Raw genomic sequence first — 25,821 nt, 5'->3', positions numbered from 1 at the left:
ATATATATATATATATGTGTGTGTGTGTGTGTGTGCGTGTGTAGATTTACCATGAAAAGGGCAATCGGACTCTGTTCAAGTTATGTAAGTCTGAATGCCCAACTCGATATTTATAAATAACAAAAAAAAATGTTGAAATGCACAACAGCGAATGGCAATGTGCATTCACTGTTGTGCAGTTCAATATTTTGAATGCAGATCACACTATAGTGGGGATCAGGAAATGTACCCTTTCCCTCACTCAAGTGTGATCTCAGAGTTTGTATATATAAGCTGCAGGGGATGTGGGGGATGCAGCTGTTGACCAGAAGTGTGGTATTTTTGAAAAATTCTGCATTTCTGAGATGTTGACATTTTCGAAATACCTCCTTCTGTCTTTTTTTTGTTTGATGGTTTGATTTCTGATATTCTGGTCCAGAAATCTGATGACTCACCCAATGTCTGTGCGAGATTGTGATAGTAAACCTGTATGTATATATGTATACATATGGATATCACTGCTTTTGTCAAATGGAGCTTTGGTCGACATCTGTTTACTCAACACAATTTGATTACGAAAACTGATGGCTGACACCTGTCACCCGAATTAGCAGATTGAATGAAGATTGGGGTTGGGGAATTTGTGCTTTCCTCAAGAACTGTGTGATCTCAAAGTTAGAATATATAATAAGCAGGAAGTGTGGGCTTGCCCACCCTATAAAAAACAAAGTTTCCTTTTACATTTTGGTTGTAAAGCTTTTGCATGTGCTGAGATTGATGCTTGGCACATGCATAGTTGTGATTCGATATGCATCATGTCAATCATTTGCTGTCAAAATTATGCATGTTGATATTAGTGCTGTTCAACAAAGGTAAGTAAATAGATAGATAGATAGATAGATAGATAGATAGATAGATAGATAGATAGATATATAGACAGATAGTTGTTATATCATTAAGACATCATGCTTGGAAATTTCTAGATACATGGATTCATTGATGACCAGTAGAGTGACACCCACATGGTTCAGTCTAGCTATCTGAGACAGCAGTCTATGGGACATTACCCTTTGTAAAACTAAACTATTTGATAGAAGGCTTGTCTTCTATATCTCTACTCAAGAAAGACCCCTCCTATTCTACTCTAGTCCTGGCAAACTCTGGATAAAGTGAGGTCTTGTATGCTGATTTCATGAAACTGAGGGATAAAGCCCAAAGTATGGCCCAGATGACCAATAGTTGTCTAGATACCAAGCAGTGGAGAAGCCAGCTGTGAAGGGTAAGTATGAATGTCTGATGTGGTATCTCCCATGCAAGCCTTTTCCACTACAAAATGGACAACCAGAATAGGTAGCGTATCAAAGAACAGCAGCATAATGGCTTGGTGTGCACCTTGGTCTAACATGTAGTGTTTACACTGTAACCAGATACTGATGCAAGTCTGGAAACATGCACATATCACTGGGTCAGGAGAAAAAGCCTTGTTTTCATGTTGCATTCTTGTGCAGCTATGGGAGGAGTCATGGCCCGAAAAATTAAGATAAAAATGCAATTTGTAAACACAGTCCATCACAAATATTGAGGGAGGCATGATGGTTACAAGAGCAGGTAGGTAGAAAGAAAGAAAGAAAGAAAGAAAGAAAGAAAGAAAGAAAGAAAGAAAGAAAGAAAGAAAGAAAGAAAGAAAAAGAAATGCTGAGGTCCAGTGCTTGTTAAAATGTCTCGATTGACTGAAACATGTGAATTCATAGATTCACAGAAATTAATAGCCTGTTCTTGATTAAAGGCAGTCAGGAAACAATGATACCCTTTGACTGAACTAAATAAAACCAGGATGATTGCGTAGACCTGTTGTTGTAAGCTGAAGGAGTGGCAAATGAACTCTAGGGAGTTAAGTGGAAAATACATCTGAATGAACAAAGGCAGGCAAATGCTAAACAATATGCTGGTAGAAGGAAATGAAGGCTGCGTACAGATGTCAAGCTACTTTTCCAAGGACATAGACAGCAGATGTGCAGGAAGAAAAGGAGAAGGACACACCAACATGTGTCTGCATTGTTTTATCCAATTGGGAAAGCTCAGATGTCAGATGCCTTCTAACCAGATGTTGACTCCTAACCATGCAGCAGCTGTAAGAGGTGTAATTCAACAATAAAAAAGGCAGAAAATGCTACTGGTAAAATGGTTCTCCCATGTCAAACCAGATCACAGTGTATTACCTTGGATTCCAAATTCCAAGGAGACTGAGGAGAAGCAATCATTGTGCTAAACTAATCTGGTGTTGTACAGAGACAGAATTCAGATTCTAGGGGATCAATGTGTTCCTGCTTCAAAGCTTCACTGTCCCTATGATAACTCATTTGAACAACATGTCCACTAAGTAAAGTATGATCCCAGAGATGTTTACTTTTTTCTTTAGTTTTACTCGTCCTCAAACCTGTGATGAGTGAACAAAGGCAGAGAGCATTTGTGAAATAAGAACTTACTGTTCTCACCACACCCATACCTCTCAACCTGCACCCATTGAAAGTAAGAATAAAAAGGTATGTACATCCAGCCAAAATATGGGCATCTAATTAACATTAAATTTGAATAGCATAAATAAATGGACTCATAATGTGATGTAAATGAAGAGTGCTGTAACCCAGTGTATGCTATTAAAGCATTCTCTCACCTATTTGGGATTCATAGTGCAATTTTTCCAGTCATTTGCACTGTCCAGGGAAATGTTAAATAAAGATGAGTCTCACCAAACCTATCCAATTTGCAATCTGTAAAAATTCTGCCACTTGCTACTAGCCTTGCTATTTCTAGGTGTGAGTTACTTGTTTTGGCCGAACCAAAAAACGCTTGCACCCAGCAGTGCTCACATGCCAAGAACACAGAGACATAGGCAGAGAATAGCTCACTATATCTTCAATAATCAGGTGATACTTGATAGATTCAGAATGGACACAGACATTATAAGGGTCTTAGTGAGTATGTCCCCATGGGGTATTGGAGGAATGTGTGGAATTCCTATCCATATGGACACAAAGGTGTGTATAGCGCTCACTATAATTACCATGAGGGACCTTCTAGAGACAGACCAGGGACACACTGGGGATCATCCAGGCTTCTGCCTTGAGGATACTTAAGTAGTTCTTAGATGTACTCTTGACCTGGGTGGATCAGCACATCTATTTCCCAGAGTCACCTCATGACCAAGTCAGGACTATGAGCTCCTTTTACATGGTAGCAGATTTTCCTGAGGTACTCAGTGGAATAGACTGTACCCTTGTTGCAATTAGGGCTCCTTCTGGTCCACAAGGGCAGTGGTTTCACAGTTTGAAGGGCTAACATTCCATCAATTGCCAGTAAGTGCATGATGCATGGAGGTGTATCACCAATGTCTCTTCCCGGCATCCTGGCAGAGCACGCAATTCCCACATCTGTCCCAGTAGCTCACTCTACCATCTCTAACGGCATAGCAGGATGCCCAGCGGTGAACTTGTTTATAAGTTGTTTTCCCCTTTTTTCTATTGCATTTATGTAGTTATTCATGGTAACATGTACTGCTGAATAATATATCTATTTTTCTTTATTTTATCCCCCATTCTTCTGTCTATCTCCCTCTCTCTCTTTGTCTTTCGGGTGATGTTGGATATCCACTGGAGCCATGGCTCATGACATTAGTGAGAAATCTAAGTGGAGCTGCAGAAGAAGCCTATAAGACATCCCTGTCCCAGACCTGTATTTAGTTTGAGAGGGTCTTTGGCCTCCTGAAGACCAATTTCAGGTGCTTGGATACGTCTGGGTGTGTCCTATGACCCAGCTACTGCATGCAGGATGTTTATGGCATGCTGCATTCTGTACAACATAATCATGTGCGAGTCTAGGAGTGAAGTGAGCAATTCTGTCACTGCAGCTCTTGGCTCCACTCCAAACATGAATAATGATGACCAGCTGCCAGCAGCAGTAATAAGGGACCACATGCGGCAGGCTCATGCTCATCCTATGGCTGTTCATGTAAAGAGGTGGCATCTATTCCAGAACTATGGACAATGATATTCAGGTTAGTGTTTCCTTTATTGTAAAACAAAAAAAGGGGGGATTCATAAAAGTTACCACAGAGTGCATACTATGTATGACTTTTCTGAGTAAATAGACAACAAAAACATTGAGTTACCACTGTTGTTGAATTCAGAAAAGTTACCTCAAGGTGAACATATACTATACAGCTCATGTTAACCTTTATCGGATCCCCAAAATAGACTATAACTGATGCATGCAGTAATATCTGTTGACTATACATTATGGTGCATGGCCTGCTCTCACTGTCCATCTGCCATTCTCTCTCAACTTAAAATACTTTTTTTTTCTGAACAATCGCTCATTGTCTGTAAAAAGTCATGTCTGACTGCTGATTGACTACTTTTCAGTGATATTGTATGGCATCATATAAATAATAATCACAATTTTAACTGTCCAGCACACTAAGTTCTGCTGAAGTGGTTTACATAAGTATGCATGTACTGAACGTACTCATGAGATGTAATTAATAAAAAAACTATTAATTCAGTATTTAATGATTTCATACCTTATTGTATTTGAATGGAAACATATGTTGTTTTTTACATCATGCAATGTCTTCTCAGATTAAAGTATGCTGTTCGCTGAGGTACTGTATATCAGATTATTTTATGTTGTCATGCACAAAAAATTGTGACTTTAGAAACAAAAAAATAAAATCATTATTTGTGCAGTGGTGAGGGTGAGGAAGCAGCAGTGTTTGTTTACATGGCAGGATATGTATTTTAATCAGTAATTTTCTAATTACTGTATTTTGAAAACTTAAGTGTTACTACTTTGAAGTTGTAGATAACTGACAGCTGTAAGAATGGTAATGCATAGAGCACTGGTGTTAATGACTGCAACCTCATGTTATATCATACAGTTCCCTGAGCTTTTAAGCAGCACCATTAAAAACTAATGTCTTTTGGCTTTTCCCGATTAGGGGTTGCCACAGCAGAACTCCGGTCCGCTAATGATTGGCAGTGGATTTTTACGGTACCGAGGTACCAGCTCAATGCCCAACCTTCAAAGAAGGCACATCCATTCATGCACACATCTACCTGCATGTCTTTAAATGTCACTCGACCATGGGGAGGACATGCAGACTCCACTGAAATGCATGCAGTTATAGAGTGTCTTAGCCCCCCCCCTTTTTATGAATACCTTATTCACTTTTGAGTTAAACATTCTCCTGGGTTTCTAAAGATCCAATAATAATAATAATTAACAGAACTGTCACAGTTGATTCACAGTAATTCAAGATTAAATGGGCCATACACATCTCATAAAGGTAGGTTATGTGACAGTGCATGTTCATAGGTTCATAGGTTCATAGCTTAGCACTAGACTATCTTCCCTTGGGAGTCATTAAAAGCCTAGCCAGTTTCCCTTTCAGTGGTGAGAATCAAACCTTGGACATTATGTCACTGAGGTAAACACCTCAGCCATTATACCAACATGTCATGATAGCTGGATGATGAGATGGTTTGATGTTGTGACCTACTGGATGCAGGTGATCCTGAAGACACTGATCTGACAATGCTGCAGGTTCATGGTCAGGACCTTGGATGAGAGGTTCTGCTAGATATAGATAAATACTGATTTGGTCTGCATATAATCTGCTGTGCTTGCCTCCCCCAACTAGTTACAGTACTGTCTTTAGTCTCATGTGATCTGCCTTCTATGTGTCAGGACAGTACCCTGTCCTCTTCTCCTTCCAAGACTGACTTCTGCTTAAGTCTGGTAATTCCTAACTAGTGTACAAATGGAGGAGATCGGGGTGCTTGGGGTGCCGCCATATTATGCCATTATCTGTACTCTGGAAATCCTCATGCAAACAATAGAGGACTCTCACCATTTCCAGTTGACTCTCTGTTTCAGTGCTCTAATCCTTAACAATGTTGTGGCATATCTGCTGCTGGGCAACCAATGCTTTTCATATTTCCTGGGGTAGTTATGGCAAAAGTCTGCACCCGACTAACATTTTTTTTTAATTTTTCCAAGTCTTTGGGGTTTCTAATACTATGATGGGAATAGACCATATTTCTAAGTCAAAATATTGTTAAAGTTCATGAAATTATTAAAGTTTTAATCTTTGATGTTAGCCAGAAGTGCTCTTGCAACACCTGCAATGTGCCCAGAATTGACGTCTTCGGCAATTCATATGGAGTTACATGTATTGGTAACATATTTAAGTACGACTGTAATTTTTTTTTTATAAGACCCATTGCTCCTACTGCTATTGAAACTGTCTGGGTATCCTTCTTCCACATTGCCCTAGCTTCTGCCTCTAAATCCTGGTATTTTATAAATTTGTGTTTCTCTGTATGTAACACACTGTAGTCACTGAGTGTAGCAATTTCAATGATCAAAGCTACTTTTCTCGTCTTTTCATGGGCTACTATATCTGGTTTTCTGGCATCTATTTTTGAACTGTTGGTAATGGGTGATCCCATGTGATATAAACTTCACAATTTTCTATAATGCTTTGTGGCTTACATTTCCAATGTTTTTTCCAGCTACTTCAATATTATAATGTCTGCACAATCCCCAATGCAACAATCTTACCACATTATTATGCCTTTCAATATACAGTCCTTCTGCCATTAGTATGTCACAGTCGGCAACAAGGTGTGCGACTGTTTCCAATTCTGTTTTATAAAACCTGCATTTGTCTGTTTCTCCCACATATTCAATGGACATTGTAAACCAGTGTGTATGTAGTCCACTATCCTGGGCTGCCAATATTAACCTTTTCTCTTTTGGTTTGAATTTGTTCCAAGAGCTTTCTTGCAACTATATTTAAACATTTTTTCACATTTCTTGCCTTTTCATCTGATCCTTCACCTTATATTCTTTCTTTTGTTTTTTGACACATTCAGTTGCTGCTTGATTTTTATCTATTTCTGGTTTGATTTCAATTCCTACTTAACGATGATATATTTTTGCTAAACTAAGCAGGGAAGTAATCTTAGACTTATTCTTTTCACGTTTTAAAACTCTCACTATGTTTTGATCTGTTGAGGCCAGTAGATCTGCATGCAGTCCTATGATTGCAAATCTATACTTGTATTCAGTTTTGAGGAGGCCCATACCTCCTTCAGAACAGGGAATAAATAATCTTGGTATACAATGATTTTTATAAATCATTTAAAAAGATGAAGCATCCTTCTTGTTTTCCTTTCTTATCTATCCATTATGTTTTGGGGCCAGTCAGTCCCTCCAAAACTAAGTTAGGACAAGAAGAGCAAATTGTTTTAAAGCTTGGACTTTGACCCTAGATGTCCGAGCTATTCTAAGTATTAATTTCAGTCCTCTAAAATATTCCTTACTAAGTTTTATTTACATTTGTTCATATTTTTTGTTGATCTTTCATCAAATTCTAAATTTTTATATAGCCCACTTGCTTGAGTTCTTTTATATCACATTCCTGTCCCAGACTGGTGTTTTCTTGGTGCTGCAGCTTTCTTGCTTTAAAAGTGCTTTTGCACATTTATCAGGATCAAATAACATTCTAATATAATGTGAGAAAGTTTTGACCACTTGCAGTTGTGCTTTCAGTTCCTCGTCTAATGAACTCTACAATTTTAAATCATCCTCAAAAAGAAGATGAGAAGTCTTTACAGTTTGTTGTGTTCTGGAAGCCAAATTGTAGTGATGACCTAATCTGTTAAGTAGACAGCTTAATGGGTTAAGGGCAAGACAAAAGAGGAGTGGTGACAAAGGGCCACCCTGGAATATCGTCCTTTGAATTTTTATCATTGGATTAATAATTTGTTCTTTATCATGGCTTAATTGCAAAGCGGTCTTCCACTGTTTCATGGTTGCTGTAACGTAAACAGTGTAGGGTGTATCTTTTACATTTTTAAACACACTTTTATCCATGAATCTGGAATCCTGTCAAATGCTTTTTTTGTAGTCTCTCCATGCCATACTTAGATTCTTCCCCTTTTTTACAATTCTGTTATGACTTTATTTAACAAAAAAATTATCCTTTGTTCCATGTGACTTTCCTTTGTTATCCTTTTTTTTCTATTGCCATGATTGAGTTTTCTTCTAAATGACTATAAATTCTGTCAGCATCATTTCCATTGTATAGTCTATACATTGTTGGAAGGCAAGTTATTGGTCTAAAGTTTTTATGATAGCCTGCAGATTTGCTCTTAAGAAGGAGTATTGTTTTTTCTGTTGTTAACCAGCTTGGCATTTGTTTGGGATGTGCATATAAATATCTTTTACTCGAGGCTAAATCTTCATGTAAAGATGGCAATACTTTTAGCCAAAAATTGGGTACTGCATCTGGGCCTGGAGTTTTCCATTTAGGAGGTTTTCTTAATTTTGTTTCAGTTTCTCTGACTGTTACTTCATCCCATTTCATATCCTATACTTTCATTTGCTTTTCTGTCGATTGAACATCTTTGCTACATTCCTCAGATCTTCATAGATATTTCTCCAATATGTGTCTATTTCTTTTTTTTTTTTTTTTTTTTTGGTGATGTTTCAGTTCCTTTTACCTTGTTTCCCAGTTCTCTATAAAACTATTTTGGATCATCAATACATTGCTTATTTTGTGCTTTTCCTTTATATGTATCTGCATATCTTCTAAGTTTTGCTGCCCGTGCTGATATCTTTAGTTTATTATTTGCAATAGTGTACAATAGATCTTGATTTGTTCTGATACTGTGTATGTTGCTTTTATCATGTCTGTCTTTCTACGCATTTTTGCTGATTTATTCCTTCTTCTGTTCTCTTCTAACAGTGACACTTCTTGACTTTTTTAAAAAAGAAACATCTTTATGAAATTATCACTTATGGCATAGGCAATTATATAGGTATATAAATGAAAACAAACCATATTGTCAAAAATTTAGTTGGAAACATTAACACATGCTTGTTACAGGGCTATATACTCCAATCCCTGTAAAAACTAACTCCAATTGTACTTACTTCATGTCATACTGTTGCTGTATATTATCCAGTAATGTACTAATGCATATATTATCCAGTAATGTACTAATGCCAAAGGTATTGGCTTTATGTTATGTGCTTGTTATTGTATCTTTTGCATGCTTCTGTTTCTTGTTACCTGTGGAGCTTTTCTCCCCAGGCCTCCACTGAACATGGGCTCTTTGGCCCAGTGGACTATCATGGTAAACACATGCAAATAAATAATAAACAAATAATAAATCACAAATGAAACTGACATAATTTTAGTTGGAAACATTATACATCACTTATAATCTATCCAGTCATTGTCAGTCAGATATCACATAGTTCATTCATATCCTGGCTTCTTTTAAACCTCATTCATCCTATGCATGTATTGTTGCCACAATTCCCTTTTTTTCTATATAATTTGCTCCTACTCTTTTGTAAAAATCCCAACTGGATTTGTTTTATCTTTGTCACTATATTCACTTCTTCTAGTACAATTGGTTTAGACTTTGACTTTTCACCATTTTGTAGTAATTGCTTTCTTGGCAGCCACCTTAATTAGACTCAGCAAGGCTTTACTAAGTTTAGGCAATTTTGATTCTACATCATAGCTCAAAAAAATCATTTCCTTAGTTACACCATTTTGCTCAATCAATGTCTCTTGACAGATTAGTCTGCAGGGAATCTTTAAAGTCTGACAAAGCATTACACTCCCAGAAAATATGATCCCAATTATCCCTTTCTTCCTCATCACACATCCAACATTTGCTGTCTTCCTGAGAAAATATTCTTTGGAGTCTACTTGGGGTATAAAAATATGTACGTATGTAAACACTTCCAAGCAAAGATCCTAAATCTTCTAGACTTTGTAGCATATTTGGAAGACATACATATTCCCCCTCATTGTTTCATTGTGATTTGCTTTTTCAGTTTCTCCTCCCAATCCTTTCTAACCTCCTCTGATTAATTCAAAAAGTTATTCTGCAATATTTTATATGCTGTACTAATTATTCATATTTTTACACAGCTTCTGTTCTAGATTTTACCAAAAACTCTACCAGTGCTGGTCTTTTGCTTAGGAACCCTTATTTTTTGCCCATTGCTTATACTCTGGTACCATAGGATAGGAAAGGCAATCTCTAGCCAGCAGTCCAAATAAATTACTGGCATCTTCCCATTCCGTTACCTTTCTCTCTCTAATTTACACTTCTTGTCTTAATTTGTTTATAGTTTTCTCTATTCAATATTTCCATGATGGCATTTTATTTCTCCCCTTCCTTTCCCTTACTGCCCTGTATTTTTGTGTTATTAATATAACTGCACAGTAGTATAACCTGTTTACTTCTGGTATAGCACATGCGTCCTGATTACTGTGTTCATTTGTTTTATCAAATTTCTAACATTTTGGGTTTTATTGATTTTCTGCAGTCTATCTCTTTCATTGATCTTAGTATGTCTATCCAACTCTATCAAATCAAGCAACACTTCTCTTAGATCATTTTCTACTAAACTGAGGGCACATTATTTGTTCTCCTTTTCCTGTGGGCATTTCACAAAAAGTTCCAGAGCCTAGCATTTTCATAAGCCATATTCTCTTCAGTTTCATCTTGTGTCATCTGTTGGCCTTTCATATCGGAACTCACTGGCCTATCACTCCACAAAATCGACTGCATTAGAGTTGCCACATTTTCCTGTTCCTTCCATTTCTGTGCAACTCCAACTAAACTTTTGTACTAGTCTCCTACCGAAGGCTCCAAAGCATCTTCATATGGTACCTGATCCGATATTTCCTCACTCCACTGGTGTTTCCTTAATTTGGAGATCCATTATTTTATCCTACTGTGGTATTATCAGAGTTAGATTTTGTTTACCAAATCCTTTGTTTAACAGGTAATCCATAACCTCAGTTTCTATTTCTTTAACTTCTCCATTACTAATCCTCTTTTCTGCTTTCCCTCTTTGTTTTCTTATTTTTTGCATTGTAAAGTTTTCCATGTCTGGATGTCTTTGTCTATATTTCTCTTTGAATATATTTGGGGCTGCTTTTGTGTATTGATTAATTTGGTTTTCCCCTTTGCATAAATATTGCAATATATCAGATCTGTCTTTCTTTCCCATATCCATATTTCTTTTTCATACCTTTCAAAAATCTCTAGATTTTGTTCTCTATATTTTTGCACTACTGAGTTGCTTCTTCTTCCAAAAGGCCCAATGTTTTTTAGCACATATAATGTTATTCATGAATCATTTGTATTCATTTGCATTTGAAGCCTTTGACAGTTTTTCTTGTGTAAATATTTTTCTTTCCTCTAATTTCTCTCTTAATCTTTTTGTATATCTTCTGTCTAGAAATTCTGGGCTTCTTGCATAATAGTAACAACACATAATTTCTTTCTTACCCTCAACAGTCCACACAGTCATCTTTATGGCTGTTTTTGGCCTATCATTTTTTGTGATTTTTGTGTACTTCGACTTCCTTCTATGACAGGGGAGGATCCTCCCCCTGAGTCAGGCCTATCCCCATTGTAGGAATGTTTCTGTGTCTTGAGGATTTCACACTGTCATTTTTTGCAGTCTTGGCACCAGTGCGCCTACCAGGATCGGGCACTTTTTTACCCTGGGACTTGAGCACCCAGCTGCATTTTTTATTTTTTAACCTACTTTTGTGGATGATTTATGCTATATAAAATGCAATCTACATATCAGTGTCATCCTGTTGAGATTTTGTAAAAACAGGGTACACTTCATGAAGGTACTCATCAAGACTTGAGGATGAATTTAATTCCAGCAATACTACTCTACTTTGTTTGCTGATTTTATCATCTCTGCATTTGGTTCCCTGGCTCACCTTTGTAAAGGTTCCACTGTGGACACTGTAACCTCTGAATGTCTGTCATCATCCTCAAAGTGCTCACGTGGGATTGGCGGTACTGGTATACAGTTCCTCCTGTGCAAAAGTAAGAGCAATGCCATAATGTGCATAACTCTCTGATGCACTGTCAGTTCCTGCAGAGTTACTAACATGTTGTGGGGTGTGGGATCCTGCCATTAAACTCGGGACTGCATGCCACTTTCCTCAGGCTGCTTCATAAATATAACTACGTTATCACTAGCATCACCATAATCTTCCTCAATATCCATTCTGCTGCTGATATCCTCCAAATTTAATGGTACAGTGGAACTGTTTGTTTCTGCTGTTGACCCTATAAAACTTATTTGAAAACATTACTAATAAAGAAATAGCATGCGGCACTATATACATTGTACAGAGGTGTGGTAAACAGTTACTATGCACACTGCTGTTATTGCCATTCTGCAAAGATGTTGAAATTTCATCTCTCAGTAATTGTTGTGTGTTTATTGTAATCATTCCTTGTCAGCAAGTTCAATTCTCTATACAGCTATGTTACTGTTTGTAAACCAACCTTCCTGAGCAGACAAGTGTTGTTACTGCAGATGTTGGTAATAGCCAATGCCATCATGTTCTGTGTCATAGTCATCTCTACAGAAAGAAAGGAGGTATTCCTCAACTGGTGTTAAGGGATAATTGTTGGAGGCTCAATGCTTACTAGTATAGGCAATTGTGTTCTGTCTTGCCATGGTTCTAGCACCCCCTACCATATCATCCGCCCTCTTCTTGCATTGTATTAATGTGCAATGTCTGCCACCTACTGAATTAATGTCCAGGACATCTTGATTCCAAGCTTTCTTCCTCTCAGATTGTTTGAGCCTTCATTTTCCAAACAGTTTTCGATATGTTCTAAGGGCTGCCGTAAGGATACGATTTTCCTTATGGCACAAGTTGTCCTTTCTCTGCCTTGATCCCTTGTATTGCATCATTACTACACATAAAAAGGCCATAGTCATAAACTATAAACTTGTAATCATCAGTCAAGCAGCACTACAATGGCCATGTGTGCCTTCCATCCTCGTATAAAAAAGTTAACACAAACCACATAATACATTCATAGGTTCAGAGGTGTACACTAGACTAATAACTACCAGGGCCTTTATAAGCCTAGCTGTACAATCCAACCAAGTTGCATCCCTATATAGCATGGGCATTTATTAGCAGGGGGTATGTTAGGAAGTTTATAAAGGTTATGTCAGGTGGGGGGTGTTAGTTTGGGCATTACTGTGTACCTGTGTCTAGCATAGACATTGGAGCATGACACAGAGTGAATTTCTGATTTCCTATCTATTGGACAAGGTTATACTTAAACAAGGTTAGGGATGGCGTCTGCTTCTGACAGACGTAATGCTGCTCCAGAGCATGGGGATTATCTGAGACACATATCCGTCTTATTGATATCACAAGAAAAAATGTAATCCTTGCATCCAGTTGCTATGATGCTGTTCATTCTGCAGAATTTGCAGAATTATATACACATGCAAAATCTTACTCTAACAAAGTAAAATTCTGCTGTACTAATGTCTGCAACATTAATCACAATAGTAAAGCAGTCACTTTTTTAAAACATTTCTTCCCTAGCCCTTACCACTGTCTTGTTTCATAATATTGTCATTTTTCATTTTTCATTTTTCAGTGACACTCCAAAATCTTTCAGTGAAGGCCACATGTACATTCAGCCAACAATACATCCTTACTACTCCAATACTTGACAATTAAAACATATATATATATATATATATATATATATATATATATATATGTGTGTGTGTGTGTGTGTGTGTGTGTGTGTGTGTGTGTGTGTGTGTGTGCGTGTGTGTGTGCAATCACTATATAACACCAAACTAATGACTATCAGTTATTACAAATCGTTTCCCACTGCTCCTGCAATGATTTCCAGATAAAAATGACAACTTTCCATTATAGCTATGATAAAATGTTAACGATATCAGTAAAAAACATTCCTTCAATGTAACTCACTATTTTTACATTATTTTGAGTGTATCATATTAAATTTTAATATTTTTATTATTCTTTCTTTACTTTAAGAAGTCCATGGTTTCCTAAAATATCTGCTACCTAACTTGAGAAATCCCAAGTTAATGTGGCCATATATGAGTATAACATATAATTTCAGGTCTGTTAATAGATTTTATATACTTACCTTTATAAATCACAGTAACATGTACATGTGTACTGTTACTTATGGATGTAGCTCGCTGTTGGCTGCTCATGAACACATGCCATGGGAATGAAAGGCTATCCTCAGACATGTTGAAATCTGAATATATTCAGAAGAAAAGCAAAATAGATTCATATGTATTAGAATTTCTTTGTTTGTGGTGTATAACAATTTGTACAGCTATGAAGTGCAGTCTCAGCACATTTAACATCATCTGACTCGCTTTCTCATATCAAATTATTTCATAGCTAATAAAAGTTGGTTATCACACAGGCGCATGCTCACACACACAGACACACACACACACACACACACACACACACACACACACACACACACACACACACACACACACACACACGCACGCACATGCACGCACACGCACGCACATACACACAACACACACACACACACACACACACACACACACACACACACACACACACACACACACAGGAATTTGTATTTATACACCCCCAAAAATAAAAACAATAAAACAAAAAAATATATAATACTGATGATAAATTACATTCAGGTGTAATACCTCCAAAAAGATAGATTAGCCAAGATAAAGCAACAGTAGTAATTATAACAAATAAAAAAAAAAATAAACTTGATTAGTGCAAACTGTTTTATGTACCATCTCAATGAAATGAGAATGTGTTCCTTCAAAAAAATGTGTGTCACAGAATTTTTGGTTAAACCAAATTTGACAGTAATAACAGTACCTGCTCTAAGGTCCCTGTTCGTTAACTGGGTTTAGTTAAGGTGGTTTCACACCCCAGAGGGAGTTGTTCTAAACCTATAAAACAAAGCTCAGCTCATACTTTTGTCATTCTTGTTCTTGGTCTTCTAAGCATGGCAACACCTGTTAAGGCATGAGAATGAGCTCCAAGCTAGTCCGAAAGGGACATCAGAATCATGGTCTACCTTATCAGGGAGTCAAATTTGATAAAGATTAAGATATGCACTAGAGGATCTGATTAAAAAAAAAGTTCATATCTGGCAGGAACTAGGTGAACACTTGGACACCCTGATGGGGATTACCTGCTCCAGCCAGCAGTGCCATCACAGGTACAACAACCTACAGAAGTGAAGACTGACCCAGCTAACTGAGAAGGTTGACCAGATGCAGACAATAAGGCCAGAGTTCTCTTGTAATTATATGTAGCATAAGACAGGAAATATTTATTAGTATAGTAGTTGTAAAAGAAAGCAATTTCTTTCACAATTATAACTACACATACAAGATGGCTGAAGTCAGTCAGGCAATGCACCCTACTCAGAGTAGAGTTTGGAGGATGGGGATTGTTGCAGTGTCAAGTGAATGCCCAGCACATACTTTAGTGATAAATGACATTTTTACCTCTATATTACTTCTGCATACATTTTAAATCATCCCCTTATATGAATATACTTTAAAATATATATATCTTTATTAAATTATCACATATGGCATGGGCAATCATACATTACATAAATTATGAAGCACACAGTTTTGTACAGCTTAGAGAATGAACACTTCTTTGACTTGCTATACTGTTCTGTGCATCTGCATGTTCTGCCTGAACAAAATTTAGAGTCTGTTACATGCAATAACAAAGTCTGAGAATTCAGATACTAATTTATATTTGAACAAACACATGGTAAGCAAATACTGCAGTGAATGGAATGGCTTAGAAATAATATTCATATAATTAATGTTAAGGGGAAAAAGTAAAATACGGGTAAACAAAAATTGCTTTATATCTTCTCATTATAGCTGAAAAGCATATTTCTTATGATAGCAGACAGCAAGAAAGGTTGATGAAACTACTAGTTGAGTACAATGGTAAGCCTGAATAAAGTAGTAAATAGTACTGTGCATTTAAAAGATTTTATTTTTACAGACACTCACACACACACACACACACACACACACACACACACACACACACACACACACAAACATACACACACATAGTATGTATTGTGTATGATTGAACTACCTAAATATCAAATGCATAACACTGACAAAAAATGTTTCATCACACACAATACCAAAAACAAAAAAACAAACAAACAAAAATGAACACAATAATATCAAGAGAGGAAAACTATTATCTGTCCCGATATTAAAACTCTCCTCCTATAACACTAGCCTCATGTTTGTATGAATATTGGCAGTGTTGTAGGATGTCTTTGAAGACATGAAAGTATAGGGTTAGGGCTGTGGAAATGGCAGCATAAGGATTAGCACCCATTACTAAAGAGGGCATGCAGGTTGCATCCCTCACCCTTCACCACCTTAGTAATGGGTGCTAAACCTAACACTAATGCTGCTCCTTTTCCCAACCCTCACCCTAGACCTTCACATCATTATGACCCTCCAGGAATACTGCTACTATATAAGACAGACTGAGACAAACAAACATTCACAAACACACACACACAAACAACACTATAACTGTCGCCTGACCTAGCCCTTACCCTAAAATTCACAAACTCACACACAAAAACATAGCACCCATCTTTCCCTCATCCCCAACCCTAACCTTAACTTACTCACTCACACACACACACACACACACACACACACACACACACACACACACACACACACACACACACACACACACACACACACACACACACACACACACACACACACACACACACACACACACACATGTACAATCTATTACCCCCCCAACCACACTTACCTGTATTGACATTCCATACCATTGATATATCCACCATTTGGCCATCCATACTGCTGACATTAAATCATATTGTGTTTGTTGAACAAACTTAGGTTCAGTCAAATGCAATCAAATGTTGAAATTCATATGGCCGAGACCATATGATCGAACATTTAAATGTTCAAAAATGTAAAGTAGACCAGTAAAAATAAAATAAACACACAGTAAACTGTGTATAACAGGGGGGATTCACTCCCCCTGCACCACCCACACACCCACTACTTAAATATACCAACTCCGAGATCGCACTACAGCAAGAACAAGGGAAATATCCCGTTCTGCTCTGTATGCGATTTCCCGTTATAGACATAGACAGATGTAGATGTTTGAGGAAATAATTCATACAGAATTGTAAGTGAAGTACTGGAGTGTATTCAGTACATTACTGCTAGCAAGAGTAGTAAGACATTTGATCATATCTAAAGTGATAAAACAAAGTTTTATTTTTACACAAAAAGTGTTTCCATGCACCTTTGTGTATGTGAGCACTGTTTTATTTAAAAATAAAGCTTGTTTTCAAACCACTTTTTTGTAAATAAATATTTAAGAAAACTTCAAATTACAGAAGTGTAAATTAGTAATGCCATGTTTATGGCATGCTTATTAACATGGTGGGGTGAGGTATGTACATCATTTTGTAGGCCAGTATAACTAGAGTGGATTAGCATCAGTAAATGCTTGTGAAACAATTATTCAATTGCCAACCTGCTAAGTGTGAAGACTTTTTATATAAAAATAGAACTTTCTTCCATTGCTTTAGACATTTTCTTTACTTTCTTCTGTTACTGCATTTAAAGAAACATAATTAAAACAAAATAGTAATAAAAGCACTAGAATGAATTCTGTACAGTACTGCAAGCATGAGTGAGGGTAAGGCATAAGTAATTATAAAGGGTACTGCAAACAAATGCATATCAGACATAAATATTATAATTATGTTTGTGTACAAGAATACAATATGTAAACCCTGCCATTACTTGATAAACACTGCCCTGCCACCTGTGTGCCCTGTTCAATCACAGCCTCACCTTAGGCTTTGTCCCTACAGTGTGGTGCACTGCTATCGTCATCCCTCTCCACAAAGGAGGAGCGACTGCAGACCCTGGGAACTATCACCAAATTAGCCTGACAAGTCTGATATGCAAAGCTATGGAACGCATCAACATGGACCTAATAAACAAGGACATAGGGAATCTCCAAACTCTGGATCCCACACAGTTTGGTTTTGTGAAGGGCAGATCATGCCTGCTCAACCCAGTCAACTTCTTTGAGTCAGTCACCAGAGCTGTGGATGAAGGCAAGGTGGTTCATACAGCCTACCTTGATCTGGCCAAGGCCTTTGAAACCATTCCCCACTCAGAAATCATAGAAAAACTCACTAAGCTAGGCATTAACCCCTATATCACTAGGTGGGTTGCAAACCATCTCACAGATAGAACCCACAGTGTGAAAGTAGCTGACTCCAAGTCAGACTGCTGACCAGTCATGAGTGGAGTCCCACAGGGATAGGCCCTGGGTCCTCTCCTGTTTGCTATCTATTTCTCAGAAGTCTAGGCCAACATGAACGGACTCTGGCTGACAAAGTTCGCAGATGATTGCAAGTTGTGAGCCATTATTGAATCCCCATGTGATGCTGACATCCTACAGAAAGACCTCACTGAGACCAACGACTGGTGTCAGAGCCATGGCCTTAAGCTCAATGCCAAAAAATGTGTTGTCATCCCCTTTGGGAAAAACCCAGTTCCCATGAACTATCCACATCGATGGTAGTCCACTGAACACAAAAGGCGTTATAAGAGATCTGGGAACACAGGTTGACAGCAACCTCTCTTTTGACCACCACACTGCCACTGTGGTCAAAAAGTCCTTCTATGTAGCACATCTCATTACTAAGGGTTTTGCATCCAGGAAGAAAGAGGTCATTGTCTCCCTCTACTCTTCTCTTATTTGGCCAATCATCAAGTACAATGCCCCATTTGGCATGTACCTCACTAGACACCTGCAACAACTGGAGAGGCCACAAAAGTACCTCACAAAGAGGATCCTAGGCCTTAAACACTTATCCTATGTGGACAGACTCAAAAAACTCCAACTATTCTGTCTCATATCGACTACTTAGAGGTGATCTCTGCTTGACTTACAAAGCCATGTCTGACCCAGCTCTGTTAGAAATGCTACATCTAAAGAAACCCCAATCCCTTTGCACCACATGCTCCAGAGACCTCAACTTTATTACCACAATCAACAGAATGTGCTGGAGGGACAGGTTCATAACCCAGAGACCACCCATGCTATGGAATAGACTTCCCATATATGTCAAACAGAGCACCTCACTGGCCCTTTTCAAGAGAAATCTTGATGAGTGGATGGGAAATAGTATCTCACACTCCATTGGCTTTACTCAACAGAGGCATTGGAAACTAAAGTCGGGTGGCATGATGCCAGGGTAATCCTATGGGTTAGGCTCGTAAAGGCTCCAGGGTCATTAGCCTAGTACACACCTATGTACCTATGAAGTAAGCATAAACACTTCCATAAAAATGTCATCTCAAAGTCTGCATAAGTGCTTCCCACACACTTTCAAACAAATGTCATTCAGTCACTATCTTCCTTCATAAAGCACAGCCTGCAGTATATTGCAGGAGCTCTGCCACAAGGCCCTACACCTACAAGTTTATTGAGAATTTTGTCAGTGTTTTAAGTAAACATATTTATCATGAAGAACCTTGCTGTGTATTAACCTTAATCGGTTAAATACAAGCCTGTTCTGTGATTGAAAATTTCTGTGAAATATTTTGTGCATTCTAATGACCTCTTACGAAGTTGGCCACTGTCCCGTTTTGCTTGACCAGTACACTTTTCTGCATGTGTCAGTCATTTAGTCTCAGGAAATGACAGACAATCTGTTTTACTTGAATCTCTTTGTTAATTGCTTTGCTCTGGCAATAAACCAGTTATTCTCAGTTATAAATGGTCCTGAGGGTGAGAATCCTGCTGCATTTAGCTTCACTTCTGGCAATAAACCAATTCCTCTCAGTTATAAATGGACCTGAGGGTGAGAATCCTGCTACCTTCATACACATTTCACTTGTGACTCATTCCAGAACCTTCCCTAAATAACCGTACTACTTCTATACATACACTTCTGATTCTTGTTTCCAACTTCTCTATCTCTATTTAATTTTTAGCCCCATTCCCAGCTATCTTTCTCCCTCCCATAATACTTTGCATTATGTCCACTTATATCACAACCCTCCCTAATAGTACCAATGTATTCCACGCCGCATCTATTTTTTTAAATAAATCTTCATTTCTTCTTATTTTCACTACATTATTATAGTGAAAATTATTATAGTCTGTAAAACCACTCTAGTCATTACATTCCAGACAAGATATCAGGGCAACCTATCTCTCTTCTTTTATAGAAAATACTTTTCTCCTTATCTATCCTCTTTCAGCTTTCAGGATACACCATCACTGACTCTCCTACTGTCCTGCAACTTCTTGTTTCCTTCTTCATTGTTACTTCTCCACTGCCTGACATCTATAAAATACAGATTCATGCATCTAATTATGCTAGTCTTCATCTCATCCTCTATTCTTCTCCTACTGTGTCATCTTTCATCCTACCATGACTCAATAATATCTCTCAACATCTCTCCACCTCTGTCCCAACCACCTATCCATACTTCCTGTTTACACTCTCCACACATTGCATCAAACCTATTTAATATTGCCTCTAACCTTTATTCCAAACATAGGCTGATTAATTGCACTTCAACTCAAACCAAAACATAATTAAGTGCAAGAATCCTCTCCAAAAATCAACTATGCATAATTCCCCAATATACTAAAATCCCCTTAGGAGGAGATATGCATCCTAATCTTAGCCCCAACTATCACAATAAACACAAAGATAATTCTTTCCCACATACTTCTGTAACCAACAACAACCAACCCTGGTGATCTAATTTTTGCTGCAATACATGTTAGAAGTATAATAAATAAAAAATAATGAGCTGCAAGCCTGTATTTCCAAATATAAGCCAGATGTTTTTGCTGTAAAGGAAACTTGGCTTAAACCCAACATAAATGACTCTGAAAGTATACCTCTTGGCTACAACATCATCCATATTGACTGTACAAAGAGGAAAGGTGGTGGTCTTGCTTTAATATTTCCCAATAACTACCACATTCTCCCTTACAGCTAACCAATACCAAAATTCAGTTCAGCAGGGCTTCGTATTGCTTTCTGCAAAATAAAAAAAAAACTATAAACAATTATGTATTACTGTCTTATATATATATATATTCCTCTTGGTGACAATACAGCTATACTGGAAGATATCCTACACTGGATAGCCATAACATTTCCACAAGAAAAAAATAGTACTAGGTGATATGAGTGTCAATTGGTTGGACGTGAACTTTAACTCCCCTACATCTAACATGTACTTACATGGTTTCACACAGCTAATTAATAGCCCCACACATTATAGTAAGACATCAAATTCTCTATTAGACTAGATCATAGTATCAGACCCTATCAAATACTCCATCACAGGTACAATGTCAAACTCTCTCAGTGATCATCTCCCAGTCAGTATGACTAGACATACCACAGATGCAGTTAAATAGCATATTTATAAAACAACACATAACCTTTCCAGGGTTGACACAGAAATATTCATTGCTACACTATCATCTATTAACTGTGACTTCCCAAAAATCCACTCTTGAGAAGATGCTGTAATTGAATTCAGTACAGCTTTTCTAAATATCCTAAATGGGCATGCACATCCTAGAAGGTAGAGACTGAAAACAAATAATACAATCTGTTTGTCTAAAAAGAGTAGAATGCTAATACAAGATAGAGAAAATGCATGGAAAGAATGGGAAAAATATAAAACACCTCAATATCTTGAAAACTTCAGAATGCTTTGCAATTATACTAAAATGCAAATAAATAAAGACAAAAACTGTACTATAATAATGTTTAGAATAATACTAAACACAACCCTAAAAAATTGTGAGCATCCGTTAAAGAAATCTTACATCTCAACAAAAAATTGAACTCAAACCACTCTCCCGATAACTCACCATTCCAAACTGCACTACAGTTCAACTCATTTTTATAGATAGTATAGCATCTTTAACCAAGGATTCCTCACCATCTAATCCCAGCCCTGTCCAACAGCCATGTATAACCAAGTCCACTTTCGCCTTCAAATATGTGCCCACATCATATATGAAACTACTCTTAAACAAACTTAAATCATGCTCTACTTCTGCTGAAGATCTTCCAAGTGAGTACCTAAAAATAGCAACCAATTGCATTGAGTCTCCTGGCTCAATCCTTATAAATAAGTAAATCCAGGAATCACACATTTCCTATCTCTGGAAAAAGTCACACATTATCCCTCTGCACATTGCAGGAAATTCAACAGACAGTAATAACTTTAGACCTATAGCAGTCTTATCTCCCCTAGCCAAAATACTTGAAAAATGAATTCAAAAACAAATGATTGCTAGACTATCTCCTGCAGGAAGAATTTATATCCCTTATACAACATGGCTTCCATATCAGCACTGCCCCTTTAACAAATATAGATACTGTCAATAAAGCTAGAGATAACGACAAACTGGTCTCTTCTTTATTTCTAGACTTGTCTAAAGCCTTCAACACATTTTGTCACAGCTAACTTCGACTTCAAATGTCCTCACTACGTTTCTCTCACTCCATCCTTCTGTAGTTCAAAAGCTACCTGTCTAATAGGTATCAGTCAGTAAAATGGCACTCTATGCTATCTCCTTACCTTCCAGTCACCATTGGTGTACCACAAGGCTCTATCCTTGGTCCCCTCCTCTTTAACATTTTCACCAACACCTTCTATACTTCCACAAAATAAGTCATTCTAATACAATATGCAGATGATTCCACTCTCATTTGTACATCTGACAATATGGTGGACTTCTAAAAAATTACTCAGGAAGCTTTAACAGCCACTGAAACAAGGCTTCATAACTCACAACTCATGCTCAACCCAAAAAAGACTAAACTACTATTTTTTTCTCCAAATCCCTCTCTCATGAAAAAACAAAATTTTAAGTCCTCTCTCTTGATAATACAACCACTGAAGTCACTTCTCATAGTAAACTATTAGGAGTAATAGTGTATAATAATCTTATATTTGACCTGCATACACAACATTGTATAAGAAACTGTAATCAAAAACTAGAGATACTTTACAGAGCCAAAAACCTTCTCACTGACACAACTAAAGCTACACCTGTCATTATTTATCTCCTCCCCACGCTTCTTTATGGTGCTGCCATGCTTACTAACCTCCAGGCTTCAGAAAAAGTAAAATGTGAACAATGCTATAAAAAAATTGCTAAATTTGCAGAACAAACCCCTTTCAGAACCCACCACTGTAGAGTACTGAAAAACCTAAATTGGTTATAACTGCCACATGAACTAACATATACAGAACTTCCTACCACCTATAAAATTGTCCAGCATCCACCTGCATGTCCAGCACTAAAAAATATTCTACACAACTATGTTTTCAATTGGTCTTTGTAATCCAGTGACCAAAACCCCCTGTCTGTCTATAAACCTAGGATATCTGTTGGGCATTGTCTGTACGCGTACAAGGTTACTAAGGCCCGGAACTCCTTATCCGTATCCATCAGGTCTATACCCTCCCTCCCAGCCTATAAAAAACACTCTGGCTCTGTTCTTGCTCAAACCAGGATAAGCTCTATCCCTAAATGTAAACAAGTACCTTTTCATTCCTTATACCTCCTTATTATCCCTTCTCACTTACGTCCTTCCTGCTATCTAATTGTCTTCCCTGAATTTCCCTCTAAATATACCATAAGCCTGTTTTCCCTCACTTCATATTACAGTTCCTTTGTGTATAAGACTTACTTACCTTTAATTTCTCTACAAACTCTCTAAAATTGCTCAAAATATTAAATGATTGTCATATACCATGTATCAATTTTTAACTAATAATTTGAAGCTTTTTTCCTCAGGCCTCCACTTAAAATGGGCTTTTACCCAGTTGATCTTTCCTGGTAATCAAATGTCAATAAATAAATAAAAGATCTGCATAAGCATTTCACACACATTTTGTTTTAATTTGATAATTATTTACACAATAAAACTGTTTTAGTAAGAAACTTAATACTGTGTAATATGATGTGCAAATTTATTGTGTGTATTTCCTGTGTTGTGCCCCTCCCATTTCTTTTTTTTTAATTTAAATTGTGCATTCCTTTGTCCTTTATTTTTTCTTTCTCTCTCATTTATGTTAATGTTTTTTACAGATTCAAAATCCCTTGAAGAAACCTAGGTACATACCTCCCAGGTTTAAGAGCACTCACTCTCTGCCTGTCCAGGGCTGTCTTATCAGGATCAGGCCAGTAATACCACCAGTCCTGCAGGTACTTTGACATGTGACAGCCTGGCTAGCCTCACTGAATGGGCTCTTCAAGATTTGGTTGAGGACATGACAGAAGAGGGAGTTAACAGATTTAGACAGTCAAAACCTTGCTTCAGTGTGTTAAAGACATGCTGTCCAGCTGGTACTGACCACCACAGCACCACAGGTGCTGCCCCCCTCAGTATCAGAGTCCTACACTTCCTCGCCATCTGGCAGTGGAAATATTTGCTGCTGTGTGGGCTGGGACTCCAGCTGGTGCTTGTTTTGCCATTATTCCCCTTATCCTTTCACCTTCACCATCTTACCTATTTCCCTCCCAAGCTACCTTATTATATATAAAAAAAAAAAAATAAGGGGTTTATCCCTATCAAAAACATTGTGCCCCTATTCTCCCACCCCCTCCAGCAAAGCCTATTTGATATTTTCCTTCTGTGTCACGCTCTTTGTTGTGTCTCCTCTTTTTCTGCTTTTCCTTCCTCCTTCTTTCTACTCTTTAATGAAACCATCAGCATGTCCACATAAGGATACCCCATATAAAAATATACATACCTTTTATTTATTTTTTCTTTAACGTTAATGATAACAGCTTTACAGTCCAATGCTTGCCTTAAGTGTTTAAAGAATGACTGACCATAGCCACATCTGTCTGCAATTTCCAAATAAATACAAATACATATGAGGCAACACAAAGCTTACAGCTTTTACCTGCTGCTTCGTATGGGCCTAATGCTTTACTCTAGGCAATTGATGCTTTTGCCATAAGGAAGTGTTCGTTTCTGTATCTTCAAGTACAAGCTTTGCACTCCATCCAGGCTCAATCCATCCTCATATTGCATGTTGTCATTCTCTTGCAATGCTTGGTATTATACCTGTCCAGAATGTCACCTTCAGATCATGGCTGACAGTGAGTTCTCAGTTCACATATCATGCAGCCCTGTGTAACTGTGCTGTGAGCTTTCTGAAGCTTTTTGAATGGTTAATCCAATTCTTCCCCTAATATACTCTTCTAAAACACATTAATTTGCTAATTGGCTTCCTCCAGCTATACTTGACATTTTGCCTGTCTTTGGCTAGCATGTGAGTTTTCCTACACGAGTTTATAATTTCATAGAAATTGATACTCTACAGCTCTGCTTTTGCAGGATGTAACTTTTAATAAACAAGCCTAATGCTCTTGAATGCCACAGACCATCTCCTGCTTACATATACAGCAAGTCATATTTTCTTTTGCTGCATTCTGATCCCTGCACATTAATATTTCTCCCCAATCTCCTGAATAAAATACTGTCACAAAATTGCAACTGTTTCCATTTATAGACTAAACTCTCAACAATACCTTTAAGAATATACCATACAAATAACAAAGACAGAGTTAAAACACCTATAACCAAACATTCCAAACTTTATTTACAATGAAACAGGTGTGTTAGCTTGCTTACCTAACAACACACTTAGCAGTGTGACACCCAGCTTCTTATTTGCACTCTTCCACCCAAGGCAGTGAAATACTATTCACTTTACCCAAAACCAAGAAGGAAAATATGGGGAAGGTGCTTCTTCTGAACTGAA

Source organism: Protopterus annectens, chromosome 12.part0 (genome assembly GCF_019279795.1).
Source record: "Protopterus annectens isolate FY-2018-M chromosome 12.part0, PAN1.0, whole genome shotgun sequence".
In the NCBI taxonomy this organism is placed as follows: Eukaryota; Metazoa; Chordata; order Ceratodontiformes; family Protopteridae; genus Protopterus; species Protopterus annectens.
This window is presented reverse-complemented; position numbering follows the sequence as displayed.